Source organism: Gobio gobio, assembly GCF_949357685.1.
Source record: "Gobio gobio genome assembly, chromosome: 12".
Taxonomy (NCBI): Eukaryota; Metazoa; Chordata; class Actinopteri; order Cypriniformes; family Gobionidae; genus Gobio; species Gobio gobio.
In genome coordinates this window covers 46,518,167-46,536,287 of record NC_137105.1, presented here as the reverse complement: position 1 = coordinate 46,536,287, position 18,121 = coordinate 46,518,167, and the positions used below count along the sequence as shown (strand labels likewise).

Below are 18,121 nucleotides of genomic sequence, written 5' to 3'. Positions count from 1 at the left end.
CTCTGCTCGTATATTCACTCTCACATGCATATCCTCAGAAATGGGACACTTGTAAAGCACGGGGCGTGTGTGGTTTAAGGTGGGCGTCGACAAGTGTTAGTGCAAACAATTAACAATAAAAAAATTTTTCAAAAAAAGTATTAAGTTCTGCTGAAATAAAATAAAATATAAATATTGGATAAACTTAAATTGAAGTGAAGTGAAAATTAGAAATGTTGCCTTGACAAATAGCTGAAATAAATACATTTGCTGAAGTACCAAAATTACGACGTTCGCCTCATTAAACTCATAATTTACTGCTTATTAATGGTTGGAAAGGTCGTTTTTGTAGCGTTTAAGTTTAGGATTATGTGATGTAGAATAAGGTCATGCAGAATAAGGCATTGATATGTGCTTTATAAGTACTAATAAACAGCCAAAATACTAGTAATATGCATGATACTAGTTAACAGTGAGAATTGAACCTTAAAATAAAGTGCTGAAAATATACAAATAAAAGCTCATTTAAAATATTCATAAATACTATTATAATATTGGTATAGCATTAATAACAATGGCTACGACCACATTAGTGATGAGGATTATGTATTATCTAATATGCCTGTTGAAGAGTATTGGCATTGCCTTGTTCTGTGATTGAGGAATGTTCATAACAAGGAAAGCAACAGGTTTTTATAGGGTTTAATAAAGTTCTAGAGACTTCCAGCAAACTGGAATACTTCTTTCATTCACATCTCGCCTGAATTATTCATCAGTCTCTCACTCTCATACTCAGGTGTGAGTGTGAACGAGGAGGGAATTACATCTTTCAAAGATTTAAAAAAAAAAAAGAGTCAGTGGATTTAAAAGCGTGCTTATCTTCGCCTCAAATGTGTTACTGTCTCTCGCTATTAATACGGATAAATGTCATGCGTATTACAGATAAGATCAAAGGGGTTCGATTGAGTGCTTTTTTAATAGCACAGAGCGTTTCATATTTTGCAACCGGTTCCTTTTAGTTACAGAGCCTTCTGTGTAGACTTTGTGCTCTGTGTGTCGCACACTTGCGCCGCAGCATCCAGTGAGTTCAGCTCAGCATTCAGGGTTTGCTCAACATCGCCCCCTATGTGTCACATGAGGCAAGTGATGGTGGAGAAGAATGGGGGGTTTTAAGCTGCGGTGGGGGTGTGCTGCTGGTGGGGTGGTTGATGAAAAAAATCCACTGCAGATGAAATGTGAAACAAAGAGCACTGCCACCTCCTTCTCTTCCCCTCCGCAACACCCCTCACATCCACCCCACCCCTCCCGGATGACCTTGTTATTGTTGAGTCGTGGGGACCGCATCGGGTTAGTGACATCATCTGTGTTAGCCAGCGAATGTTGAGTACAGGGAGAGAGAGAGAGAGAGAGAGAGAGAGAGAGAGAGAGGCCCTTAATCGGCTCTTTGTTGGGAATCAGATCATGAAGAGAGACAGAAAAACAGCTTCAACCCCCTACGGAGATGCAAGAAACCCCGTATTAGACTTCCAGGATTCCAATACGAAGAGATCCATAGAGAAATCACTGTTTGTACTTCCTGCAATGTCTTTATGCCTTAATACTAAATAACGCATTGGTCGTTTCTTTATGGGTCTTGAGTGTGATCTCAGGTGTGATATTTGGTTGTTATGTCAGTAGTGGTAATTATTTGACTTTCACATTAGAGGTTTTGCTTGATGACGGTCTCGGATTCCCTTCAGCCACAGTCATTAGGAGACAAACCACACGTTAGATCAGTGGTTCTCTAATGGTTTCGCTCTTACAGATTTTATATTGGACAACCACTTGCAACCAACACAGTGGCAAAATTGTTTTTGGACGAAATTGACATTTGAATTCTATTAAAACTATCATGAGCTGCATATAAGGCACAACAATATGCAAAATTGTTAGTAATTTATTTAAGTGATTTGCCAACCTAACACATGGAATAAACACTGGGCCAAATATTTTCTTATTATTAATTATATTACCATGTGACATGAATTTGCATCAAAATATGATTATAATAGTTTGATTGCATAACCTGTGACGTCTACAGTAAAAGATAATGGAAACTTTTGCTCCCCTTTTTAGTTGATAACCCTATTTATTTAGCTTTACAAGCTTATTTGTATGAATGGCATATGAGTTTTTATTTGTTTTTAGACTGATGCAATCACATACAGTAACACAGTAACAGAAAAAAAGGTGAGCCACTCATAAAAGGAATGGGAGAAGTCAATTTGGCAGCTGTAGGAACGTAATTCCTTTCAGACTTTATGTACCTCCTGTTGTCCCAATTTTATTGCAGATTGGAAAAATATTTTCGAAATGTATTAATTAAATTAATTTCCGCTTTGCGCCGTGACCACATTACTTTTCTTGGTGAACACTGTCACAGACTTTGGTCTGCACTTGTATTGTAGGTAAAATGCAAATTAACAACAAAAAAAATGGGTGTTACCAAGATGGCTGCCAGGACTTTGGCTGCGACCTACCAGTTAGATACTCAGATGGGCCTTGTTAAAGGGATGGTTCACCCAAAACTGAAAATTACCCCATGATTTGCTCACCCTCTTCCAAGCTTTATAATGGCAGTGAATGGGCCGGGGGTCGAGATTTTGAAGTCCAAAATGTGCATCCATCCATTATATAACTGCTCCACATGGCTCCAGAGGGTTAATAAAGGCCTTCTGAATCTGTGTTCTACAGGCTCACGTGACAGTAGCTCAATCAATGAATAACACACATTTATGCCAGGTAATTGTTTATGAACTAATGCTGATGAATAATGACAACGTTTACTTTACGATGTTTATATGGTAATATGTTTTAGACGGTTGTAACACAAAGCATATTTTATCTCCCTCATCTGAACAACTCTAAGGCGTAGACATTTCAAAATAAGAGTCACAATGTATTTCGAGCTTGTTTATAATTAAGTCACGCATTATATATATACGTTTTTGGTTACACAATAAACTTTATTTCATTTCATTCCCATTTAATTCGTAGTCAGGAGGAAAGACTAAGAAAAGTATTTGACACATATTATTTAATAAAGTATCAGGGTTAAAATAGTTAACTAAAACTATAAAAAAATATTCATTACTTGAAATTAAATAAACGTTAACTGAAATAAAATAAAATAAAAACCTTAAAATTATTTGAAGCTTTAGCTTAACCTGATGTACTATCTAAAATAGAGATACAAAATTGTAAAAAACTATATATATGTTTAAAAAAAAAAGTTAATTGATCTCCTGTATTTTCTGCGCTTGAGCGGTCAAAAACAGATTTATGTCAAAATGTCCGTTTTGACATGTATTCAAGTAACAGTTGGTTATGTAATGCTTAAATGCTCAATGAATGCATTACAATTGAACTAAACTCATTAGATTTTAGTCGACTAAATCTATGGTGGTTTAATCAACTAAAATCTTATGGTATTTAGTCGATTAAAACTAGACTAAAACTGAAAACAATTCAGGTGACTAAAATATGACTAAAACTAAATGGCATTTTAGTCAAAAGACTATGAGGGAAACTAAATAAAAATTTGCTGTCAAAATGAACACTGCTTGAAGTAAATCATGGGATAATTGTCATTTTTGGGTGAACTATTCCTTTAACTGGCATTTTGGGAGTCTATATGAATGGCCATCCGTCACATGATGAAACCGTGTGTAAGTCTTAGGTCTGTCTCTGCCACAGATGTTTATTTTTAGTTCGTTCATCATCTGTAGATAAGATGTAGTTCAGCATAAACATTTTTAAGTGTGACTCATTTTCGAGGGATTCGCTACTCTGTTCCTCTATTATATTCCTTAATCATATAATTTGTCATACCAGTTTAACCTGATGATTCAAATGATTCTGTATTATTTTGTGACACCACCCAACAGCTCATGTTTTCATCCCTGTTTCCTCCCCGTCTGTTTTTTTTCTTTTTTTCTCTTTCTGCTTTTCTTGTGACTCATGCATTACTTTTGACAGTTGTCTTAAAGCTGTCATGTAATAAAAGCATAACCCAGCGCTCTATGCATTATTATACACATCTTTCTGGAATACGTGGTTCTGGTTGGTTAATCGCACCCTCCAGCGGTCTTAAATTTTTGAATATTTTTTAATAGAGTGCAACAGGCGGGTTCCAGAAGTAAACATCCCATAGAGGAATTGAATTTGAACGTTAACTTACAAACCTTTAAAAACAGATCTACTGTGAACTATGAAATATGGCTATTGTTGAAGCCATCAGCCCGCATTATTTCAACTTTATTTTTAAACAATCGTGTTAAACGCAGCATTCCTGGTGGAAAAACTACATTACCCATGGTTCTGCAGAGAAATGTCCACCAATCACAGCAGAACTCAAACTACTTAACAATTTGTATACATATTTGTAAGTCTGTAAATTCTGTAAACCAGTAATTTTATATAATTTGCACCGTTTTTAATTTGATTGTCATTTAAAATGTTTCATGGATTGTAGTTCTTTACCTCATTAAAGCCGTAAAGTACACAGTCTTGCACCTTTTGTATTTTTGTCCAATTTCAAACGCTTTTTTGATTTAAATCAGGTTTGATTCACCTCATAGCTGGATGGATGCGTTCAAAGCTTATAACTCTTTAACGAAGGCATGTTTGTTAAACCATAACCAAGTCTGCAAAAAAATTAATGGGCACTTTTGCACTCTATTCCCTAATATTCACCATTGTCCATGGCAATGCTTTATATCATTCTGCTCATCCGGGGAAAAGAAACTGGTGCTTCTTTCTCATGTCGCACTGCAGATTTGCTCGCTTGAGTTTCATACTGACGCTAATGGCAACATCTTTCCTCTCAGTTATTGAATTGAAAAGGACCTCAGAGGACTCCCATATTTACTGTCACTTGCAGTGTTAGTCTATTCCTCTTGTCTGGATTTCACTACCTCTCGCAGAGCTGTTATAGAGAATTGTTTTGTACATTGTAATGGACTACTTTGCTCTTAGCGGAAGCTTAATGCAGGTAGTATTATACAATAATTTAAACTAAAATCAATGTTTTATGTCCACTTATGTACTTATTTGGTGAGTAGCCATATAACAAGCAGGATAATGTACAGCCATTATCCCATCATTAGTGAAAGACTCCTACAACATCCCTTTATTAATACCTGTTTTCCATATTCTGTTTTTCACAGAATACAATGTATTTTAATGTAGTCTTTCAGAGCTTGAAAGTGCGTGCGTGTGTGTGTGTGTGTGTGTGTACTTGTACAACTATCTTTGTGATGACTGTTTTGAGTTTTAGACCAGCGGAGTGAGGACAAAGAGAGTAAAGTGAGGGTATTTTGGCCGGTCCTCTCTTTCTGAGACCCTTTAAAGGCCTGTTTGAGGGTCAAGACTTGGTTTTAGGGATCAGGTTATAATCAGGATAAGGGTAGGTTTAGGGTCAGGCTTTGGGTTTTGCAGTCAGCTGTGATGGTTAGGGTAAGGAGCTAGAGATTGCATTGTGTCAGTGACTTTCCCCACAAAGACAGATGTACAAGAACGTGTGTGTGTGTGTGTGTGTGTGTGTGTGTGTGTGTGTGTGTGTGTGTGTGTGTGTGTGTGTGTGTGTGTGTGTGTGTGTGTGTGTGTGTGTGTGTGTGTGTGTGTGTGTGTGTGTGTGTGTGTGTGTGTGTGTGTGTGTGTGTGTGTGTGTGTGTGTGTGTGTGTGTGTGTGTGTGTGTGTGTGTGTGTGTTGTGTTCATGTTTTTCCTGAATGCACACTGACTCATGGGGGCTCATGTCACTGTGGGGACCTAAAATGAGGTCCCCATGAGGAAACAAGCTCATAAATCATACAGAATGAGTTTTTTTGAAAATGTAAAAAGGCTGAAAGTTTTGTGTGATGGGTCATTTTAGCGGTAGGGTTAGTGTAAGGGGAGAGAATATACAGTTTGTGCAGTATAAAAACCATTACGTCTATGGAGAGTCCCCACAAAGATAGCGAACCAGACGTGTGTGTGTGCATACTGGAGTCCCGCAGCTGTGCACTGCAGCTGTGTCACTGTGATTCAGCATTGCTTTAGACAGCCAGTGTCAGTCTGTGTCTGTATGTTTATGTATGTCTGTCTCGGCTAGTCTGATTCAGCACTAGTCTGTACAGCGACCTCAAACCACCTCCTGTTATAAAGTTTACAGTCCTCCACATGGAGCCACTTGTGAACAGCAACCACATGAAATTCAGCACCATTGCAACACTCTCAAACCCAAACACACACACAGTACACAGTAAAGTACACATTCATCAAAACACATAACTAATCACAACCCCAATAGACTGAGTTGAAAAATATCCTCATTCCTCAAAACACTAGTGGTGCGTCCGAAATCGTGTACTATCGAGTAGGTTGAATTTGAACTTTCTTCACGACAGTTAAAAAAGTATTTTCTATATAGTATGAATGTAATCTGGACGTACTACATCCACCATGTTGTCATTATCATGTGACCTACCAGCGTCAGTTGCGTACGCTTCACCTTCATTCATAAATCCTCTCCCGTGGCCTCATGGGATAGTAAAGTGTCCATTGAATGAGCCTTTAGAAGTAATAGGACTTTTTGCCTACTTAAGTTAGACTGGGTAAACCCAGCCTGATCTGCCGGCAATTTGATTTTGTCCTGCAGCTCAGTCTGGAAACCTGTACATTCATTTTTACTGCTTCACTTTTGCGCGAACCAATCACAGACTGGCTTATCCACCTGGCGCGCTATTGGCAGGTTTAACACAATGACGGATAGAGAAGCGATGGGTCGTTGCCCGTTGATCATACCTCTTGCGGTCTGATTGGTTGAAGGGCTATCCAATTGCGTACAGAGACATTTAACTTATCATCGCTGCCCGATGAAACTCACGTATGTCCAAAGCGGTTACTTTTCAGGAAGTGAAAAAAACACTATTTCAAAAGCAGTTGAATGTAGCGTTGTCATACTTGGTACGGCATCTTTACATGTAACCATATTCTTGCCAGTGTAATGATATAATCCACATTTGACCAAAATTGAGTTTAAATGGACATACGTGCATATTTTACAGTAACGGTGGTCGATACGCGTTCTTCCGATCATTAATTAGAATGGCCAAGTCGTGTTTCATATTGACAGAGGAATACGCTCTAAGCCTATGTCTTAGTTTATTAAATACGCTTAGTTTATTTAATATTAATTATAAATGTATTAAATGTCTCTTGCAAACTATGAAGGGACAATGAATACACTGACATGGTAATGCTAGACAGATCCTTTGTTTGTACAGTCCTACCGTAATTTTGTCACTCCTATACGTGCGTCTGGCGTCAGGGGGGAAACGTTTACCTCGATGAAGGAAAGTCATTGTCTCACCAGGCTATGTTTATTTGGCAATGTATTCCAGAAAAGAAAAGTGAAAATGAAGATGCAACTTCACGAGACCGGCGAGATGCTTCCACAGGGCGGGAGATACGCGGCGTGATTGACAGCTTTGACACCAAATGGATATACGTGAAAATCAGATGACATGATTTCACAACTTTTCATTGGCCATTTAGATATGTGAAGCATACGATATACGGAAATGAACCTGGACATTCAATCCGTCGAAAAATCACAAAATCGGCAAAATGGACATACGTGGTTTTCATCGGACAGCGACGTTATGCTCGTTTATCACGCCTCTTGTGCAGTAGAAAATACAGAGCAGACTCCCCAGACCAATGTTCAAACTCAAATTGAGCTTGATCTGGTGATAGCCAGACAAGGGGTAAGTGCTTTCTGGTAACCGATGTTGATTTCAAATCACCAAAACAAACACGCCCCTATTTTGATAGCTCCGCCCCACACATACGTAACCCAGGCTATGGCGGAATCTGCTGTGCCAGCCGACCGACGGTATGATGTCATCAATAAGTGACAGCAATGTGTGTTACTATGGTAATCCAGGTTGAATGTTCAGTGAAAAAGTCATCCCTTACATCCCAAAAACACAAACACAGTTCTCATGGACAACTCGATAGCACGAGCACGACATATTACAATTATGACAAGATTCGAGGGTTATATCGATCGCGAAAAGAGGAACCAAAGGAAACAAACATCTATTAGGAGTTTATCATCTTACTTTTCGCACACACTTTGGACAGTGAGGAGGTTTAGACGCTCCAGGCTTATACGGTGTGGAAATGAATGGGTAATTATCATCGCTGAAGTGAACGACAATACGATCACAAATGGACAAACAAGCGAACATGACACACGAGCATATTGAAGCAAAAGCCAGCATATTAGTTCTGTGAAACGAAACTAAATCAATGTTACTTGCCTATCGAGAAGAAATAAAGCAACCTCGGCCTTCGCTCCTTGAGTTCGCCTTATCGTAAGCCTTCTTTTGTTCCACAGACATCTTCCACATGTGTTTTTTTATCTGCCATCTCTGTCTTTCTGTCGTCGGTCGGCTAATGTCCGTCCTGTGTCGTGTCTTTTGAATAATGAAGTGCACTGAGCGCTCTCTTCTCCCCGTCATTAGTAGACACGCCCCTTACTGCTGATTGGCTATAAGTTTGTTTTGGTACTCGGCCCGAGACACTTTACTAAAGCAGTTTTGAAATACCACTTACCCCACCTTTAATGTCCAAATACTGTGTATTTGGACATACTACTCTGTTGGCGTAATGTTTTTAGCACACTATATTGTAGGGAAGTATTCAATTTCAGATGCAGCGTAGCTCTTTGAGACTGCACTTCTGAAGGGCCTGTTAGGAGAGTCGTCCCATTTCGTCTCGGAAAAGAGATTCCCTTCTCCTGAACTCTATAGTAATTTAACACGCTTGCTGTTCCTCCAATGTTTCGTCGTGTGTTAAATCGCGGCAGGTTCACTGTTCCTTATAAGCAGTCGATGTATCAATGAAGGTTAAGTCATTTAGGTAACACTTTCCATGCAATAAGGTTTAAGTCAAGTGAGTTTTATTCTTTAATATTAGTTTATGCATTAAGTGTCATGAATTAACAATGAACAATATACTACCGTTCAAAAGTCTGGACTCAGTAAGAAATAATACTTTTATTCAGCAAGGATGCATTCAATTGATCAAAAGTGATAGTAAAGACATTTATAATGTTCCAAAGAATTTCTGTTTCAAATAAATGCTTTTCTTTAGAACTTTCTATTCATCAAAGAATATGAAATAAATATGAAAAAAAATATTCAGCATGTTTTCAATAATAAAATAAGATATGATGATTATGATGATTAGAATGATTTCTGAAGGATCATGTGACACTGAAGACTGGAGTGAATTACATTTTAACATATATTCAAATAGTTATTATTTTAAATTGTAATAATACATAAACTAATATATACATTTTAACATTTCAAGTTGTATAAATTAATGTAAGCTAAATATATTATGAATGAAAATATAAGTATATTTATTTAATTATTTATAGCTATTAACCTAACCGAAATCAATACATTGTATTGTTATTTGTTAGTTCATGGTACCTAATTTATTAAAGTTAATGAATTTAACTTGAATTCTAAAATGTTACCATCTTTTATTTGTTTTTGCTACTGAACTTTTTTAACTTCAGTGCTCAATGTCTATGCCACAATACTAATTTTACCGTTTCTCAAACGCAACTTCATATACAGAAAATGTCACATTTGAGAGAAAGGCGAAATGTTCAGCAGGTGTTACGGTTAATTGGTGATATACACAAACATAGTGAGAGCTTTTGAGCAGGTCAGGACCTGGCTGGGACAGTCGAGAGGTAATCCTGAGGGATCGAGCAGGTCAGAGAGGAAATAACAGACTACATGAATGCCATCACGAGACCATCACACATTGGCAGCCTATCGTGCAGATGGAGGGAGATCTGTCTTCCATCACAGCCGGGGGGGGGTTGGGACGCGAGGGGAAGCCAGGAAGAGAGGAAGTCCGTCTGTTAAATGGAAATCTCAGTAAGGAGAGAAATTACTCAAGAACAGGGAAACAAGAGTGAAAGAGTCTTAAAGGCCAAAAGACGCAGCGATGTCTCGCTTTTAAGGGCAGAGAGGTCGTGTCCTTTTCTCTGTCTGGTTGTGTATCGTAAACCTCATTTTGAGAGGATTAGCCGGTAGAGTATCTGATTTAATCCATCGCACTAGGGAGGGCTAACTCTAAATCTGTCAAGTGTTTACCGTCTGCTTGTGACTTTGTGTGTGTGTACGTGTCTGAGATATGTTATACAGTGGACACAAAAGGAATTTGGGCACTCACATAAAATCTGCTAACCCAAACCTAATCTGAAAATGAATTCTGAAAATTTCAGAGCTAACTTTACTTTTAGTTATTTTTCCAATTACTTTAACCCACTGGTTCCAAGGTATTTGTATGTGTACAGAAATGTTGTGTCACTGTGGGGAACTAGATTAGGTCCCCATGAGGAAACAAGCTCACAAATCATACAGAATGAGTTTTGTGAGATGGGTCGGTTTAGGGGTAGGGGTAGTGTAGGGGGAGAGAATATACAGTTTATACAGTATAAAAGCCATCACGCCTATGGAGAGTCCCCACAAAGATAGCGACCCAGGTGTGTGTGTGTGTGTAGGTTTAGGGGTAGGGTTAGTGTAGGGGGAGAGAATATACAGTTTAAACAGTATAAAAGCCATTACGCCTATGGAGAGTCCCCACAAAGATAGCGAACCAGATGTGTTTGTGCGTGTGCGTGTAGGTTTAGGGGTAAGGGACAGAATATACAGTTTATACAGTATAAAAACCATTACGCTTATGGAGATAAGAAAACATGAAAACCCAACGTGTGTGTGTGTGTGTGTGTGTGTGTGTGTGTGTGTGTGTGTGTGTGTGTGTGTGTGTGTGTGTGTGTGTGTGTGTGTGTGTGTGTGTGTGTGTGTGTGTGTGTGTGTGTGTGTGTGTGTGTGTGTGTAGGTTTAGGGGTAGGGTTAGTGTAAGGGGACAGAATATACAGTTTGTACAGTATAAAAAGCATTACGTCTATGGAGAGTCCCCACAAAACATGAAAACCCAACGTGTGTGTGTGTGTGTGTGTGTGTGTGTGTGTGTGTGTGTGTGTGTGTGTGTGTGTGTGTGTGTGTGTGTGTGTGTGTGTGTGTGTGTGTGTGTGTGTGTGTGTGTGTGTGTGTGTGTGTGTGTGTGTGTGTGTGTGTGTGTGTGTGTGTGTGTGTGTGTGTGTGTGTGTGTGTGTGTGTGTAGGTTTAGGGGTAGGGGTAGTGTAAGGGGAGAGAATATACAGTTTGTACAGTATAAAAGCCATTACGCCTATGGAGAGTCCCCACAAAGATAGCAACCCAGACGTTTGTGTGTGTGTGTGTATGTGTGTGTGTGTGTGTGTGTGTGTGTGTGTGTGTGTGTGTGTGTGTGTGTGTGTGTGTGTGTGTGTGTGTGTGTGTGTGTGTGTGTGTGTGTGTGTGTGTGTGTGTGTGTGTGTGTGTGTGTGTGTGTGTGTGTGTGTGTGTGTGTGTGTGTGTGGTTTAGGGGTAGGGTTAGTGTAAGGGGAGAGAATATACAGTTTGTACAGTATAAAAACCATTATGTCTATGGAGAGTCCCCACAAAGATAGCGAACCAGACGTGTGTGTGTGTGTGTGTTTGTTCTTGGTAAACCCTACTTTATGGAGACCAATTATCCCCATACCAGACATTTCTGACCTTGTGGGGAAATTTTTTTGGTCCCTATGATGAAAACTTCTTGTAAATCATACTAAATAGTGAAAGGAAGTGAAATTAAAAGGAAATACTTTTTTTTTTATTAAAATAAAGGAAGTTTCCTTTAAATCTTCTACTTAGAATGTCTTTTTTGTTCAAGTCTTTTCTATCATTTTCACTTTCTTTTCTGCATGTTTGTCACATAATTCAAATATTAATAAGCAGTGAAGCAGTTTGGTTAAAATATCCAAAAATATAATAATAATAAAAGGTTATGGCGAATTACTTTTTATTTTTAAGAATTGTATTATATGAATGAGTTTTTGTTTCTTCATCATGATATCAGGTCCGTCACATCACCCTGATTTTTTATTTAATGCCTTACAAAAAGAGAAATACATGCTTATCGTAAAAGAGGAGTATTCACATACAAATTTTAAATATATATATTTTTTTGTTGAATAATTAATAAAAATGAGTGTCATGTCATTGAGCCTTATTATAGTATCCTTAAATTATTTTTGGACATTTTCTTTCTTTTTATGCAGCATTAAAAATGCAAAAATTATGTATTTCCACCTTATTACACGTGGTATTTGTGGCATTTTTGAAGGTCTTTCACAGCCTGCTGATCTGCCTTCCTTTACATTCAAATTGCCTGTAATGATGCCTAAAAATGCTGTCTCAGTAGGTCCTAAAGCACAGTCAATAAATGCCCTTACCGTAGCCCCGCTTATTCCAGTTCAGCGTGAGCCGTGACTTTGTGCCGCACCGCGGCTCATCTGACTGTGTCTGCATGCGGAGTTTAATGTCAGGTTAGTCAGCAGATTTCATATCGCAGGCGTACCGTCTTCAGTAGAGGTTTTGTATTTTCACCCTGTAAAGCATTCGCTACATTGTCATGCGGATCTTTGCCTCATTAACATTCATGACATGCAGGAATTTGCCGGAGCGAATTTGCATAAATTAGCCGTCTCCGCTACACTGAGAGGGGAAAGGCAGAAGATCAAAGAGAGGGGGAATGAATGAACGAGAGGGCAGGTGTGAGGGGTTTATAACATTCAGCGACCTTTTTATGGAAGGAATCGCTTGGCACAATTCCCGAATAGTCAGGAGTTGTCAGGATGCATGATGTACAGTTCATGTAATTTCCTGCTTTGTAACAATATGACCCTTTTGAGGCCCAGGGAGGGAGAATAGTCTGTAGTCGGAATTAGCATAAATGTCCCAGATCTGTCGTGGAGATAAATTTGCTCCTTTGTCTGTTTCCCACATAATAAATGTTGTTAACAGGTCCAGTGGCTCATATGTCAAAGTCTGTCCCCTAATGAGCTGCAATCGGGCTTTATTTTTCCTCTTCTGTGAGCACATTTTATCTTCTCTTTTGTTGTTTGTATTCGTAGCGCTACACGGTTAAAGTGACAGTTCACCTTATAAAAACGAACGCGTTTAACTCTTTTCAGATTTGAAACAACTTTTCAGTCTAAATCGTAGTCTATTTTTATGGTGACACAAGGGTTGTTTTCCTTTAGATGTTACACCTTTAAGCCTTTGTCTCAGACCATATCGACCATCCCCCATCCCGCTTTAATTCTAACCTCTCCATCTTTGTGTACCTTCTCTTTGTTTTCACATTTCCATGCTCTTCATTCTCTCACATCTTTTCCATCCCTTTTGCCTTTCTGCTTCCTTTTTGTCCACACAGCTCCTCTCTCTTTCCATCAGGCTGATGGTGTGTGTCATAGAGACACTTGTAGTAGCAGTCACAGATGGCGCAGCCGATGCTGCCGCTGCAGCCTGTGTGTGCTGATGTCAGCTGAAAAACACATTTCAGCACTTTTTCCCCCAGCAGAGAGAGCTGTTTGTCAGCCGTAGCCTCTCCATACCTTCACACCCCCCCCATCATCACTGTCTCGCTCCACCTTCAGTCACAACCTGAAATGTCCAATTGGATCTGAACCCGTCGGAGAGCACTAGAGCTAGGCAGGGTAGCTTGAATATACAAATGAAGATATTTGTCAGCTTTTTGATGATGATCAATATAATGTGTAATTATAATTATATATTTGTTCTTTTTTTGAGCCAAGGACATTTAAAATGTAACTAAAACAGCAAAAATCAAAGCATGTTTTCCATACTGTTTCTCTCTACATTAGGGCCCGCAATGCGGAAAACGTGGACGAATCACATAATTTACTGTATAACACAGAGTTTCACAGAATTTGTAAATTTTTTGATGAATAAATAAAAAATTGGTCAGTGCATTTAAATTAAATCGCAATATAGACTAGTGTCTGTGAATATTAAGCCCACAGAAGGGTTTCATTTACCACACACACACACACACACTGAAGCACGCGTGACGCTTGCAGTGTTTTCAGCCTCTGCCTTATATGAGGACATGAACACATGAACTCCAGAGCCGCTCTGAGAGTCACTTCATCAGCATTTTACTCTTTTATTTGAGAAAAACTACCGGCATATCATAAACACACAGAAACTCAAAGGTCTTCACGGCAACCCGTCAAAATAAAAGTTTAGTTTAACTGGAAATTGTGACATTATTATATTGTACAGTAGAATTTAGCAACATCTCAATGTAATAATACTAATAATAATAATAATAAATTATTATTAAAACATTTAATTTTATATGATTAAATGATAAATTAAATTAATGTTTTATGCCTTCATCTGATTGCCAGAAACATTTTAATACACAACACATATTCTAAGAAAACTCTTCTCAATATATTGAGAAAAGCGTTATTTGATCAAATAAAATAAAACGTATTTCAACATTGATGTTGATTTGTATTTGTATTCATTTGTAAAATCATGCTTTTTAATTACTAAAATTTAATTGAACCATTCAAATTGAGTCCAAGAAAATTTTAACTGAAAAAAAAAAGAACGATTTTTGGATTCATACTACTAATGAATCAGGTTTCACCAACATTACAACAGCAATATTCAGCTACATTTTTACTGAAACACTGTCAGTTTGAACGGATCTTTGGAAACAAATCAAGATCTAATGCCATTTTGCTACTGAAGCTTCAATCAGAGACGTAATTAAAACATCCCTAGGAAAATAATGGCCAAAGAAGAATTGCATTAAAATCACCGTAATGTTCACATCTCCAGCAAAATTACCATGATATGTTGTGAATATTTGCTCATTTAATATCTTAATTGATATTTGTATAAGGCTGCACTGACTGCTTTAAATCCGTTGTATGTTTAAATGAAATCGCTCCCTCTTTCTTTCTCTCCTGAGTGGACACACTTCCTATCAAAGACCCATGATCATCCCATTCACACATGCACACTCTACATGCCATCCTCCCCCACACCCATGCACTGTACACACACATACAATACACACACTAGCACACACACCATCCCCCACAAAGATTACGAGTCAGCAGCTTCCTCTCAGCAGTGACTGATTGGCGCTGTTGTGTTGCCAGCGGGCAGATGAGCCCTCTCTCTCTCTCTCTCTCTCTCTCTCTCTCTCTCTCTCTCTCTCTGTACTATAATGCGTCTGCTGGACACAGACAGCCCCGGATGACTCAGAGTCAGTAGTCATCAGTTTTGTTTGTGTGCATATTTGTGGATGCAGAATCCTTTGTTTGTGTATGATTGGATGAGCATGACATCTCTGAAGGAGATGGAAAATAAATGTGATCTATTATGCATTCTAATCCTTTCTTAAGATTTGATATATTGATATGTATTTTGAGATAATATCCAGTTGACTGTAAATTATATGTTATATTAGAGCAGAGAAAATATTTCTCATTTTGTCTCTATTTCAAATTTACATTTAAGATTACAGTTTCAAACGTTTAACACTGCGCTTGTTCTGCTTTTTTATAGTTGATGATTAATACAGTTAAAGGTGCACTATGTAACATCTTTTTAGTAAAATATCCAAAAACCACTAGGCCAGTGTTATATATTTTGTTCAGTTGAGTATTTACAATATCCCAAATATTTCCAACTATTTGTATATCGTGAGAAAATGCTATTTTAACCAAGGAACCGGGACATGTGACGGAGTCGCCTGTCATAGGCTGCGTTCACACTGCAGGCTGAAACGACCCAATTCCGATTTTTTTGCCCTTATGCGACCTGTATCTGATCTTTTCATGACAGTCTGAACGACACAGATCCGATCTTTTCAAATGCGACCCAGGCCACTTGGGTATGTGGTCCAAATCCGATACATATCCGATCTTTTGAAATGCGTCTTCAGTCTGAACTGCCAGGTCACATGTATCCGACCCGCACGTCGTTGATACGCGACAAACGTCATCATTGTAACTCCCGTTCCTTACTCCAGTCCAGTGGTGGCGGTAATGCACAAGAAATAGTTGCTAACCGCCAATAAAAGAAGAAGTACGCACCTGTTGCTAGCCAATACACTCCTACTCCAACGCGTTTCTGCACTGTTATGGGCCGGCGCAGACGTGTCTCTTCCCGTGACAAAGTTAGTTGAAGGCGCTCGCAAACATAATTGAAGGTGGATCTGGTCATTCTGAAGTTACTGACGAATTCGGTATCAGTAAAGCCACTCACATCAGTATCCCACCACTCCTGGCTGCGACTCCGCACCCACACGTTTCTCTGTACCGACGTTGCTACCACTGCTCCACAAAACGCCATGGCCAAAAACCTTGCTCTCCTCCTCTTTTTTAATTTTCTTCTTAACATGAGAAGGTTGTAATGGTGCTGGCTCCGTTGCGAAAATAACTTTAATAAAGCTAAACGAACTCCAATGCTGACACCCATATTTGGCTACTTCCGTAAACAACAAGTGACGTCGTTGACCGTTGAGTACTCTTCTGCGCATGCGGGTCACTTCTGGGTCATTTCACGTTCACACAGGAGATCACAAAAGGTCGCATTTAATTGGAAATGTGAACGGCCTTGCAAAAAAATCGAATTTTTTCAAAAAAGCGGAAATTGAGCATTAAGCCCTGCAGTGTGAACACAGCCATATATGCGTTCCCCTCGGTTTCTGGTTTTATTTTGCAAAAACGCTTTACTCTCAATGCCGTGTGAACAATTGTCATTGCAGCCGCCGAGCGAACGCACAGAGTAACATCATTACATAACATAATTTTCAACACACTCAGATGTGTCTAATATGATAAACAGAGCTGCGTTACCTCATACTCTTGACCGGAAAAGCGGATATGCCGCCGGCAACTGTGGCATAATAAAAGTCCCGCCGCTCGCGAGGCGTGTGTTGCGTTCATCTTATTAATTTATTAATAAGTTCAATTTTAGTTCAATTTATTCCTCAGCTCCACAACACTCTGTCCTGCTCTGCTTCAGACTACAGTAACATTAATAATCGCATCCATGAACATGATTTCTGCCCGAGTCCTGTCCCGATTCTTTTCCACCAGCTGTGAGGTGAAGACCACATGTCCCAAGATTCTGCGCTCAAACTTGGCGTCATCAAACTACGCCTTTGTTTTGAACAGGCGACCTCTAGCGGACGGAAAAGTTACATAGTGCACCTTTAACATTTAAAATGTTATTTTTAAGACTTAACTAAACTATTACATTTCCTCAAAAGGTTTTACAGGAAGAAAGGCTTGAAATGATACTTAAGAATTCTTGGAATGTGCACTTTTGTGTTTGATTAGTCAAAGTTTTACTCGGTGTAAGAGTCTGTGTGTTTTGAGTGTGTGATTTGTTTCACATTCCCCACACCATAGCAATCAGCTGTGCTTCGACTCATTGTCACACAAAAAAAGGCTCAGATTTGGGTTTTCCCTCCATGCCTTTGCCCTGACTGTAAATACAATTCCCATGTTTTTCCCAAATGGAAAAATCTACAAAACCAATCCTGTGGTTGGTTTTATAGAAGGAAAGAGATCATCTGCACTCCCTTCTAACCACAAGAAAAGTCTGATGATAACATCTATGAAGAGTGAGCTGTTTGTCCCTATCAACAAAAGAGACAAACTCATAGTAAACAGTGTCTTGTCCTCATTCATTGAACGTAAAGTGTTGATCTCATTCCCTCCCATCTATGAGCACAACTTCACTTGTGCTGTTGAGCACTTTACGTAATTGAGGGAGATGAGAGAGCGCATTGTGGACTGAACAATGCTGTCCCAGATCAAAGTCCAGCCATTGTAATGTGTCTGAGAACGAAGAACACCTACATCGACGTCTGTCCATGATGTTTTGGCTCCAGCATGGCACAGACAGAGTCTCACTGTCAGAGAAAGAACAACATTTTAATAGTTGTTTTGCCGTCTAAAGCTACACTTTGTGAAATGATTTACTAAGCTGCCACAATAATACATTTTAAACTAGATCAAAATGTTAATCGAGGCAAACTTTAAGTTGGCTTGAGAAAGCCAGACCAGTTTGAAGAAGTTTTAAAAGCTTGTAGTTGATAGATAGATAGATAGATAGATAGAT

The 18,121-nt window shown here is 38.8% G+C and overlaps 1 protein-coding gene across 2 annotated transcripts in view; it reads left to right on the top strand.

Annotated features, from left to right (window-relative positions):
• Positions 1–18,121, top strand: part of bach2b (BTB and CNC homology 1, basic leucine zipper transcription factor 2b) — a 152,078-nt gene that overhangs the window by 113,511 nt on the left and 20,446 nt on the right. The window lies entirely within an intron of this gene.